Source organism: Oculina patagonica, chromosome 2, assembly GCF_052425735.1.
Source record: "Oculina patagonica isolate OP01 chromosome 2, crgOcupat, whole genome shotgun sequence".
NCBI lineage: Eukaryota > Metazoa > Cnidaria > Anthozoa > Scleractinia > Oculinidae > Oculina > Oculina patagonica.
Genome location: NC_135759.1, coordinates 27,620,398 through 27,632,650, shown reverse-complemented (window position 1 = coordinate 27,632,650; position 12,253 = coordinate 27,620,398). Strand labels below are relative to the sequence as shown.

The 12,253-nt window shown below is 36.9% G+C and overlaps 1 pseudogene; it reads right to left on the bottom strand.

Annotated features, from left to right (window-relative positions):
* Nucleotides 1-1,760: 1,760 nt before the first annotated feature.
* Nucleotides 1,761-7,623, bottom strand: LOC144642260 (uncharacterized; annotated as a pseudogene).
* Nucleotides 7,624-12,253: the final 4,630 nt, after the last annotated feature.

Below are 12,253 nucleotides of genomic sequence, written 5' to 3'. Positions count from 1 at the left end.
GATCTATTCTACTTAAAGCGCTTAACTGCAAGTTGTGAGAAAAATGCCTCAGTTCAACATTAAGTATTGTCAAAAAGTTATTAGTCACAGGAAATAAATGATAATAATAATAGTAAAAGATGTTTCAAATATAGATAACATTTGCGTGATTAATGCGATCATGCATACGAGCAAAATATGACATTGGTAACAATGTGTTAAGCCTACAAAATATCGTAGCTTGCCTATCATTTCTAGAGAGTCTGTAAAATAAAAATAAAAATGCTTTTCCACCTAATATCCAATACTAAATGTCGTTGTGAATCTTTTGTCCATAGGAGCATCAATATCATTGATTGGTATTTCCCTTAGAGGTTCCAGTATTACTGGGCTGTCCAAAGGAAATTTCAAAAATACTCAATCTTAGTTCAAATCAGAGCTCAGATATGTTCCAATTCCAAATTTCATTTGCGTTTTGCTCATGTTTTATTCAATCCGTGCGATCGATGGTGGAACTTGCAGAAGGGGAAAATCCCAACAAGGTTTCGCTCTTTTGAACGCAACCTACATGTCTCTCTATACAAGTGACTTTACCACGTGTGTCGATTTGTGCTGGATGACCAGGATTGCCTGACTTCTAGGTCCAAAGAAATGTGAGTTAAACAATCGGTCATGATTGTCCTGTGCAGCCTGCTTTGTCGTCGAGAGTGCAGTGGGAATGGCCAGAGAGTTAGGTAAACTAAAATGTAAAAGATTTAAAACAAATAAAACTTTAAAAAAGCAGAAGATAGTTGTCTTGCTTGTAAATGTTTTTCGCTTGTTTTGTACAACTTCAACAAGCAACGATAATTCCTAAAGGATAAAAGGCAACACGGAGAAGTAAAGCATATTCATCACAGCTTTTTTTTAACTCTGGAAAAGTTGAAAACTTTTGATATCTCTTCATTGCAAAATTTCATTAAACAGAAAAAAGGAAATTGTCCGGGTAGGTTCGTTCAATTTCTCTAAAAATGAACCAAACATGGGCTCGGGCAACAATTAACTGGCTTTAAAATGCTAATGTTTTACCATAGAATAATAATGAAAGGCCTCCTCGGGTTCCATCTATTTCATCTAGGCCTTCATACAGAGCGGGGGCTAAGCGCTGGTATAAGGTCCCAGTGGGGCTAGCAAGGGTCACCAATGCTCTCCCCGCAAATGCTAAGAAATGTCTTTCCGTCTAATATAGGCTCTGCCAGCGAAGTTATATGTTGCACGTCCTCGTTTTCGTAGCCCCTGGTAACGCTAGCAGTAGCTAGCAGCTGAGCGATAGTGGCAAAAGGCGAGTGTTCGGCGCCTTCAAATAACCGGAATCTTTGACTAAGGGAAGGAAAACCCCGACAGAAAAACCCTGGCCCTCCAGGTTGGGGGTTGGGCGTGAGGCCAATCACCTCACCCCATTAAAAATTGTGATTACGGAAACTGGAATCTCGATGTATACAGGCTACAATGGGTGTAGTACGACGACATGCCGGACCCCAGACGATGCATTTATTAGCTGGGTCGACGGAAGTATGACGACTACGGGTGAAAGCCGAAGGGGGGCCCATTCTCCGAACAGCTCGTTGGCAAACCCCAAAACTAAAGTAAAGGTGGGATGTTGGAATGTGAGAACTATGTTCTCGGTGGGAAAAACAGCCCAGATCATAGCTGAGATGACTCGTTACGGCATTGGTATATTAGGGATAAGTGAATGCAGGTGGTCGGGATTTGGACGTTTGAAAGCACGAACAGGCGAAACCATCATACACTGGACGAAAAAATGGATTTACTCAAGTTTGAAAGTTGAGCAAATATGATGCAAATTTGGGCATCTATCTTTGCACTAAATTTGCTCAAGTTGTAAAGTCCATGTAAACACAAATGTTTGTATCTGATGAATTTTTGTGCAAATGTGACGCAAAGATGACATTTGCTCCTTATTTACCTCACTTTTGCTCGCAAGGCAAATTTTTAACTTTCATATTCATTTGTTAAACATTTGCCTTCTGTGTATAAATTACACGTTTACTACTTAATGCAAATTCAAGTAAACACTGTGCAAAATAAATTGTTTGCACTAGGTTTACATCAGATTTGCGCGAGATACAAATAAGTAACTTTACGGTCAATTTTCTCGGATTTGCCATACAAGCAAACGTGTACATTTGTTATAAATGTGCGCATGTGTCAAAGAAATAATTTTGCCTCAATTACGCTCACATTTGCCAGGGAGCAAATATGTGAATTAACCAAATATTTGCTACCGAGGCAAATGTTTAAATTCAGTTCACTCAGGAGCCCATGGTTCACTTTAATTCTTCTTAATATTTGCTCTCTTTGGAAAAACAGTTTGTTTCAATGTTTCGTGTTTTCACATGCGAAAAGCAAAGTAGCGGGAACGATGAGTGGCGGCTGTATTCGCAGGCTATTCCCCAAGCTTACTATAAAATTTTCAATGATTTTTCACGTATAGATCAGACTTCGATCATCAACAAGGATCCGCCTATAGGCTTGAAATCATCATCTCCCTACTATGAAAACATGACGACCTAACTCCCTTATGTTCTGGCACATATCCCACTTGCGGAGGAAACCTATATATAGTATACTACAGTAGAAGCTCTCCAAGCGAACCCAATAATAGGTGGTCATGCATCTCTAGTTATGGCTGCAATGGTATAACCATACGGGTTTTTGAAATCTTAGTTTTTGAAAATCATTTCTGTAAGCAGGCAGTTATAGTTTTGAATCCTTTTTTCGGCTCATGGGTGGCCATCGACAGGAGCTTCGATGGTTGTCTGTTTACTGCCATTTTCACTATTTAGACAGAAAATTAATCGTTGGGTGTCTCTCCCCACCACCCAGCCATTTTCACCGCCCTACTCTCCCTTGTTTCTTTGGGTCTTATCGGACTGACTTGTGGGCAAGTTATAAGCGTTGATAAGTGTGATGTCATATGCGGTAAGTCCAAGTGTGTATGCCCATTAAATGGGCGTCGATAACTTGAAAGCGAGACATTTATGCTAGCTCCAAAATTCCCCCTGGTATACGCAGGACACCCAGTATGTGTACAGGACACCACTTGAAATAAGGAATGCGTTCTCCTTCGTCGAACGCAAAAAGATCTGTTCCTGATAATGCCAGGTGCCTCTGCCTAAATTCAAACAGGACAACAAAAAACTGCTGGACAAAGGCCCAACAGTCAGCTCATTTTATATTTCACCTCTATAAAGTAACCACTGCTTGAAAGTGGAGTAAGGGATTTCAAAAAGTTTCCATTACAGTAGTTTATGATACTCATGAAGAAAGTGGAAAGCTGAATACCAACAATAACATTCAAATTGTTCGATAATTCGTTTTCATTATTTCAACTGAAGGACTTGATCATTTCAAGAAAAAGATAATAAATTCTTGTTTATTCTTATTCTTCGTTGTCACCTTTGGGCTAAAAAACATGGTTTCATCAGTAAATCCTCAACCATTTTTGTTTTTCTATGCGAAGGTTATGTCTATAATAAAAAGGGTTTCAAGAAAATAATAAAATAATTGCTTGCTTATTTATTGTCAATCATGATTGGTATTTACATTGTTATATAGAGTTGAACCCCGGTAACTCGAACTCTGAAGGGAAGCGAAAAACAGTTCCAGTTAGCTGGGTTTTCGAATTAACCGAGTAAAAATGACTGAAATGTGGGTCCAAGGGAAATAGAAGCTAGTTCGAGTTAGCAGGGTTGTTCTAGTTATCCGAGTTCGAGTTACCGGGGTTCTACTGTAGTTTTCACTGACTGACTAAAGACGACCACATCTTGACAGTGGGCTTCCTAAAAACGACCACATTTTGAAAACCCAATAGTGGAAACTACAGTAGAACACCGGTAACTCGAACACGGATAACTCAAACAACCCTGCTAACTCAAACTAGCTTCTATTTCTCTTGGACCCACTTTTCAGTCATTTTTACTCGATTAATTCGAAAACCCCGCTAACTCGAACTGTTTTTTGTTTCCCTTCAGAGTTTGAGTTACTGGGGTTCAACTGTATGTAACAAAGATGACTGGTCTTTCCTTTAATGGAATTCTATTGAAATTGTCTTAATTTATTAAAGCATCCACTAAGAGAATGAAATTTTATCTGTTGGGATTCGGTTCTATCATTAACCTGTGAAAAAAGGAGTCATTGTTTACTGATGTAACCAGGGGAGAAACAGGGGTTGTCTAACTGTTTTAAGAGTGATGCTTCTTTAGTGACTTTCAAAACTTTGACGATAGATATTTGTTGAATTGTTTAACAGCAACTAACATGCCTGGCTATAAAAGATATTGTAGCATTGGCCAGAGACCCCACACTCCTAGTAGCAGTGGTTGGTCATTAGAACTCCTGGGATCTTTTACATGACTGAGGTGTCTTCAGTTTATTTCCGTCAGTGATTTGTCAGCAGAAACCCCAACATCTTTATTATGGCTGAGCTGGATACTTTGTGCCTGTTGTGATTCATCTTTTGCCAAGGCTGAATAAAAAAGAAATTAAACAATTAACATATCAAGCTTTTCAGGTCTTTTGTTTAGTTTATGGCAAGCCTGCAGGACTTGACAAAATACACAAAACAACTAAAAATAATTATGTCAATTTTGAAAACATGGCCAAAATGCAAAAGACTGTACATGGTAATGATAACCTTATTTGGCATGTTTTCTATATCTGGTATGATATGATATGTGCCATATCATATCTAATAAACCACAGTCTGAAAAAATTCTTTAATTTACAACATATTTGCACAGTATTGATCACTGCTAGACAAATTGTCATCTTAGCAAGACAAAAATTAAAATTATACAAGGAAATTATATTCTTATCATTACCTGTGACTGTTTTTCTTTTTTTTCTGAGATTTTTTTTGCCTCACTGAAAGACTATGACATTAAGAGAAAAATGGTGAGTTATTTTTGCTAACCAGTTTTATTTTCACCCACCCAAGAAGCCTGTTCACAGGCTACAATCTTGTCCACAAGTATTGGGATTAATTTCAGAGAAATTATTAACAAATTCCCCGGCCAGTCTAAGAGAAAGCTGTCTACTTACCAAAGTCCTCAAATGCTCCCACCATATGGGGCTTCCCTAGGCTGAGATCTTGGATTGTACAGTTCCAGAAAATATCCATAGTCATTAAAAATTTTCAGGGAGGAAGGGGGACTCAAAAGCCAAATTATTATTTGAAGGAACATATGGAAATTATCTGGAATTTCCAGAAGAGTGGGAGGGGGGGGGGAATTTACACTGTAACCCAAACAGCCTTCTGTGGGGAGGGTTTTCTCTCCATTTTCAATTGTGTCACAGTATTTTTTTCTCGCTATTTTCAAGCATCATGGTCTATTTTTCCCCTTATCATGTGTCACACATAAACTCGTTGCTACCCTCTTAAAGGATTTTTTTTTTCAAAGTTATTAGTTAAGCAAACCAATGCAATGAGAGCATATGAGTGATGAAAGTTCACTCTTTGGGGCACATGAAAGCCCCAGACAATGAACAATGAACTACATGTAGTGAGCAGTGAATTTATACTTATTATCAAAAACACAAAAATAGAGGGCTGTGAACAGTCTATATAAACAAACAGAATTTTACATTTCATAAAAACAGCTTGTATTATCGAAGGTGCAGTTAGGTTTTAGTCTGTCAAAAAGCAAGCGGTTCCCATGAGCGAAACTAATTTACTGATCAAATCAGAAAACAATTATTAAACTTGGTTTCCGCAAAATATTGTGATCTGTCAATATTGTGTCCTTCTACATGGAGGGTGCCCCAGCTAACCGAGTTACCCGGCTAGAAGGGATGAACATAGCCCGCCTTAACATGCAGAATTCACAGCCCTTCTACCCGAGTAAAGAACAGTGTCATTGAAGCGTGTTACTGCCTGGGAAAACCATGTACCGGGTACATGTAGATCCAAATGATTGAAGAAAAATATGACTTTTTACTGAATAATTAAGGCTAGCCGTCTTCAAACCTTTTATACTTTGATGCGCAAGCTCCTAAAAATTTACTGCGTCTATTTTTGGGGGACCTCAATCAAAATTCAACAGTCTTTGGCCACCAAAATGAAATTAAATTTGTTGTTTCGTGAATAAGGATAATCATTCCTAAGAAAATTTCAGATTATTAAATAAGCTGTTGCTCAAATAAATTTATATTCTCCAGTCAACAGATAAAACTAATTTGAACTATTTTGGTTAAATAGCACTGTTTTGGTCCAGAATTTATACATTTTATGCCATTAACTTCATATTTAAATTAAGAACACGTGCAAAAACTTATCCCGGCAAGCCAGGATAGCCCAGGCAATTTACATGACAAAGGCTATCCTACCTAGAAGGATGCCCCGGCAAGTAGACCGAGTGCGCAGGCAAGGCGGGTTTCCCGCCTAGTATGTAAACACTTCAATGTGTTTTCAAAAGAAATAGGGGCGGATCCAGGAATTCCTGAAAGGGGGGGGGGAGGGGGGTTGTATACCTTAATATTTTTTATGCATGATTAAAAGGGACAGAAGTTACAACAATAGTTAATATTTGTCGTTTTTCTTCAGGCCTCGTCTCGTATATTGAACAAGGTAGCGAAGTGGTGGAAGTGAAACAACTACGAATAAAACAATTTTATTCTATTATTTTTATGCAGTTTCAAAGAAATTAAAAATATTCTGCGCAAAGGGGGGGGAGGGTTGCAACCCCCTCAACCCCTCCCCTGGATCCGCCTGTGAGAAACGTATGAAAAATTGGCTCGCCAGGGTAGCTGGGTTAGCCGGGTAATGTGGTTAGCCGGCCGGGCACCTGCCTTTCATGTAAACCGGCCCTAAGCTTTAAGATTGTAGGTCGATTTTGTTCAAAATAGCCAGTGGTAAGTCAATAATGATCCAATTGTCATCAGCCTTCGCAACTGATGTGCCATGATATCAATACTTTGAAGAGATTGTACAAAATGGTGTTATAAGAAAGATTTAGATGATTTCTTTAAGACTTGCCTGTTCACGACGATGTCAAGTCAGCCATTTTGCTTAGCACTTTCTCACAACATAGAGCAATCGTGCTGTCAAATCTCCCATGGTCGTCGCTTGATCATCCTCAAGTGCAAGCACAATCTTTTTCCCGTTTTCTTCTTTTTCTCAGACCTAGCCTTTCTCTTTCGTTTTCTTTTTTCGTTCTACATCCTCGCCTTTTCCTCTGGTGTATTCTTTCTCCAAAAAGATTCACGTTCATTCTCGATTTTTAAGCTGGAGGCCGGCATAATTATTCGTGTTAAAAATTCCCGCTTCTTCCCGGCAAAAATCGTGTCAGTGGTAAGGCTTTACGCTAATTTACTACCTCACTTATTGAACACGAGATGTACCGATTCGTCACCAGGTTCTCGCGTATTTTGACGTCATTATGCTGTTTTAGCCAATGAAAGTGTCAATGGCTGTCACGTGGTGAGTATTTACCCATTCAAACCGATTCAAACCTAGGAGCGCCATTTTATTTTAGTTTGTTGCTTTTTTTGTTAGTTCTTTCTTAATATTATGGCAACAAAATCACCAAACCAAACAGGCAAACGGGACTCTGAACATGAGGGATGCAAACAGTAATTCACAAGTACACCTTGAGCTTCGCGATCTCGAACGCAGCCATCATCTTCGAGCGCGAACGGTCCAACCGCCATGTAGACAGTGAGCAAAACGTCCTCGAACAACAGCCCATCTTTCACTGACAGTTTAAACCAGGAACGTTCATCGCCCACAGCGTCATCCACACCGGTATTTGGTGTTATCGAGTATGCCATACAACGGTAAGTAAGACTGCGAGGATCAAACTGCCTACCAAACATACTAACATTCCTCTGAAATAGAGCTTTTATCTTTGCTACTTGGTTGTTTGTCTTATATAAATTCATCCTGGTAATAGGGCTGAGTTTTAATAGTTCAGTTTGTGATATTTGGTCTAAAATCATTCACATGTGATGGAAAAACGCAGATAACTATGGAGCAGGGGACTGATTTGCTATTCTCTTGTGAATGAGTGTTTACAGATAGAATTGGATGACACAAAGTCCTATAATGTACTTACAAAATAATATAGGATAAATGTTATACCGAGTAAATGCATTGTGTCTATAATACAGGCAACAAATGCAACCTAAGAATCCTGAAGGTTGGTACATTGCATTTAATGTATGCACATGAAAATACAAAACAAAGATACTTAATACAATCTACTGGACATTTTTATCAATAAAAACAACCCACCTGCTAATGAACGGAACAGATAATTTCTCCCCCAAACCAGGCATGCAAACACAAAGATAATAGACAGCGATGACAATTGGAATCTATGACTTTGCAAAAAAGCCCACCATATCATAATCAAGCGTTCATAGCACCATCTTTGAACAACGGTCTAAAAGCACGCAGGGAATTATGCCTATTTTTTTTTACAGTTCCATCTTGTTTTTTATTTTCATGTGCAAATGAACCATCCTTCAGTCAAATCAAAGCTACCTGTTTGTCACCTTAGTCTGAAGATGAAATAGAATTATATCGAAATATTTTTATTACACCAACCATATCCTTGCATTTGTTGCCCGTATTTTAGACACAATGCATTTACTTGGTATTACATTTATCCTTGATCTCTTAAAACTACTGTATCAGCTATTTTATCATTTTAATTAGAGCAATTTGTTTTAAATTCAAACCCACCAGGGATTCAACATTTAAATAATAGTAGTCAAATGACGGCAACATGCAAATGTGCTGTTGGGCATTTAAGCTGCACACGCCCCAGTTTGGCGAATAAACAGGGCTCACCATAAAAAACTAATCAGATCTTAGAATTTTGTTACAGTATACGGTATGTGAAGTTATAATCAAATGTTTTACCAAGTGTGTAAGCTCCAGAAAATATTAATACTTCCCCATAGAGAGGTTGGAAATTTAAGGGAAGGAGAGGATCTCAAAGATCCAAACATTTAAACCAATGTATGAAGCTAAATTAAAATTTTTAGACAGGAGGGGAGTCATATGAAAGATCCCTTAGTGGAAATGGTATGGATACAATGTATTTTCTGGAACCACAAATTGACAACTGAGGTTTTTCAGAGAAGAGGAAAAGGGCTTCTTTAGTCACTTGTAAGTTAAATAACATCCTCAAGCTGAAAGGCCATTTAACCAACATTTCCTTTTCCAATACAAAGAATATGGCTTTTTTGCTTGGGCAGGCACCCAAATCAACCTAGATTCAATGGGTTACTAGCAAATTTAAGCTGGTGTACAAAGTACCAGTTGGCACCATAAAAAGTAAACCCTCTTTTTTTTTTCTTTCTCACAAAATTAATGTACTACACAATGTACTAGCTCTATCAATTGTTTTGTTAGAAGTACAGTTGCAGAACCTAGTCTGAATTTTTCATTGGTTTAAAAATTTTAATCTCACCAGTATAATTTTAATTGCCTTTGTTGAGTATGTATGGTCACTGATCTCATTGATAAATTGTAAATCTGAAACAACAGTTTGTGGTGTTTATTCAGTGACATCCTAGAAGTTTTATGAACATTAAGTATGCTCTTGAGAACTCCAACCACAGATGTCTCAGTAGATAACCACACCTGCTATTTAATTTTTGACATAAATATTGTGCAAAAAGGTGCAGATTATACATGTAGTTTTACTGTAACTTTACCCCAAGTCTTTCTCCTTCTAATTTTTGTTTGGAATAGTTTATTTCAAACACTCATGAATACATCTTTTGAATAGTTTTAAAGTGTTTTAAATCTAAGAATATGTCTCTTTGCCATGTTTGAACAAACTGATTTTTTTGGATTATTATTATTTTGTAGCTGCTATGGGTGTCCATTTTCAGACAAAGTAAAGGCAAAGTGTCATTAACTCAAGAAATGCAGTCAACATCTCTCGAAGGAGCAGAGCGTCCAAAGCCATCTAAATATGGTAAATTTTTTTACGATTCAACAGTGTTCTAGTATTTTGTACAGTTAAATGAAATTAGTGTATGTGAATACAAAATGTAATTTAAATATTCAGAGTCTGTTTAGCTATGGATGCAAGCAGAAGGTTCCTACATGAAAGTGCAAGAAGAAAAACAAGAAGATTAAATTTTTGAATGCAATGCTGTGTATTTTGGTTACATTATTTAAAAAAACACATTGTAGTTGTTCTAATTCTAGCTGCTACAACTGTAATGTGCATGATATTTTGTGTGCGTTCACATTCAAAATACATACATGTACAACGATTCATACATTTTGCATAGCTCTCACTGTTTACTGTCTCTAAATAGATTCTTAGGCCTTTCTGTTTAAAGACTTTAAGAAAGAGTGGTCTTTAGATTGGTATTCTTTTAAACCCACATTTTATTGTCAATTTGTGACTCAAGAGTTACCATTAATAAATAATTTTCTTAAATATATTTTTCTTACACAGAAAAAGAGGCAGAGAGTAAAAGCTTTCAGCAGAGCAGTCCACATCCTAACAGTAAAGGAAAAAGATCATTACCAGAAATTCATGACTGTGGACTTTGAAGAGGAGAGTGGAAACAGAGATGGCTGTGAGAGCCCAGGCTTAGAAAAGAAATTCTTTAGTACCAGCACACTTCAGTGGCGCAGTCCTGCTTTAATGCAGGTTTCATGTATGCACACCATTTACTGAAAGGCAGCACATAGATTGTAGAAGGACTGCAAAAAGGCATCAATATGTAATCTTGAGCTCCTTTGCACCTGATGGCATTCCTTTGCCCTAGCATAACTGGTACCTTCTGCCCTCCTTTTGTTTAATAATGGGGTACATCACTGCATTTCTAAAGCTTAAAGGAAAAAAAAACTAAAATCTCATACTATTAATTTTTGTTTTAAACTTTTTGAGAACTTTAATTGTTTAAAATGGAAATTTCAGCTATTGAGTGGTGATTATTACAGTACTGTTTTCCTGAAAGCTGCATGTACATTGTACTTGATTGAATGCTTTCTTTTTTTAATGTTTAGTTGTCTTTTTTTATGCAAAAACCTCATTTTTGTGAACAAGCTACTGTAAGTTAGGCTTTTCATGCTGCCATTGATCTTTCAAATGTGCATTGAACTGTCTGTGACAATGGCTGATTCATGTAAACCAAATGTTCACATACATGCACTAAAACAGTTTACTGATTATAATTACAATATTTCTTATGTAGATGTTTGGGGGAGTTTAATACTTATTGTTTTAAAATGTTTAGCTGTTTGCCTTCTGACAATATTTAAAGATACATGTACTTACCGGCATGTACAAGTATATTATTTTATTCGTTTAACAGTTACGAACAGTCAATCAAGAACATTAAGTATGGTAGGCATTCTCATGCTTACTGTTCTAAAAAAGTTTTAAGCTGCTTACCATGTGAGAATAGTTATTGATTTTAAGTTAGTGATGACCGGTAAAGAAATAGAAAGCATTGTATATGCCCTTTTTAAGACTGTTTCAAAGTGCTTAGCTGGTTTTTTTTCTTTTACTTCTATTTCAAGATATTTATAATATTTCTTTTGATTCCATGGTGCCATGTGACATTGTTGAAATAAATAATTACATAGAGCTTGAAATGTGTGCATGCATTTTGTTTTGTTTATTTTAATCATTCTCTGTTTTCCATTTTCATTTTTCATTATACAAGTAACTAGTGAGAGGGGAAGTTTGCTTGTTTGGCACAACGTTTTAAATGCTTGTTCAAACAAAGGCTTTCATGATCAGTGAATGTTCACTGGCACTTCTATTTGTAAATAGCATGTAAAGACTAGGCAAATTTACTATTTTGCCCTCCCTTATTTTCTTGCAAATACTGGCCAAATATGGCATTTGACTATATAGCAAACATAACCAAACGAAAGCAAATATGGTATTTCCATCAGCACAAATCCTTCCTTTCATGAGGCAAATTTATATATTTGCCTGCTATTTACTGCGAAAGTAAAATTGATTTTTGTTCGTATTTGTCACGCTATAGTAAATGTGTGCAAACATCAAGTTTATTTCATGTCCAAATATCATCAAAGCGAAGTAAACTTCACTTTTGTAAGTATTTGCTATCAATGTAAATGCGGAGCAAAGACGATATTTACTAGATCTTTGCTTTACTTGCAATTTTACAGCAAACACAAAGTTTGACTTGCGTTCAAATATGATCAAAGCTAAGCAAATGTAATATTTTGCAACATATTTGCTACACGTGTAAATCCAACTTTTCG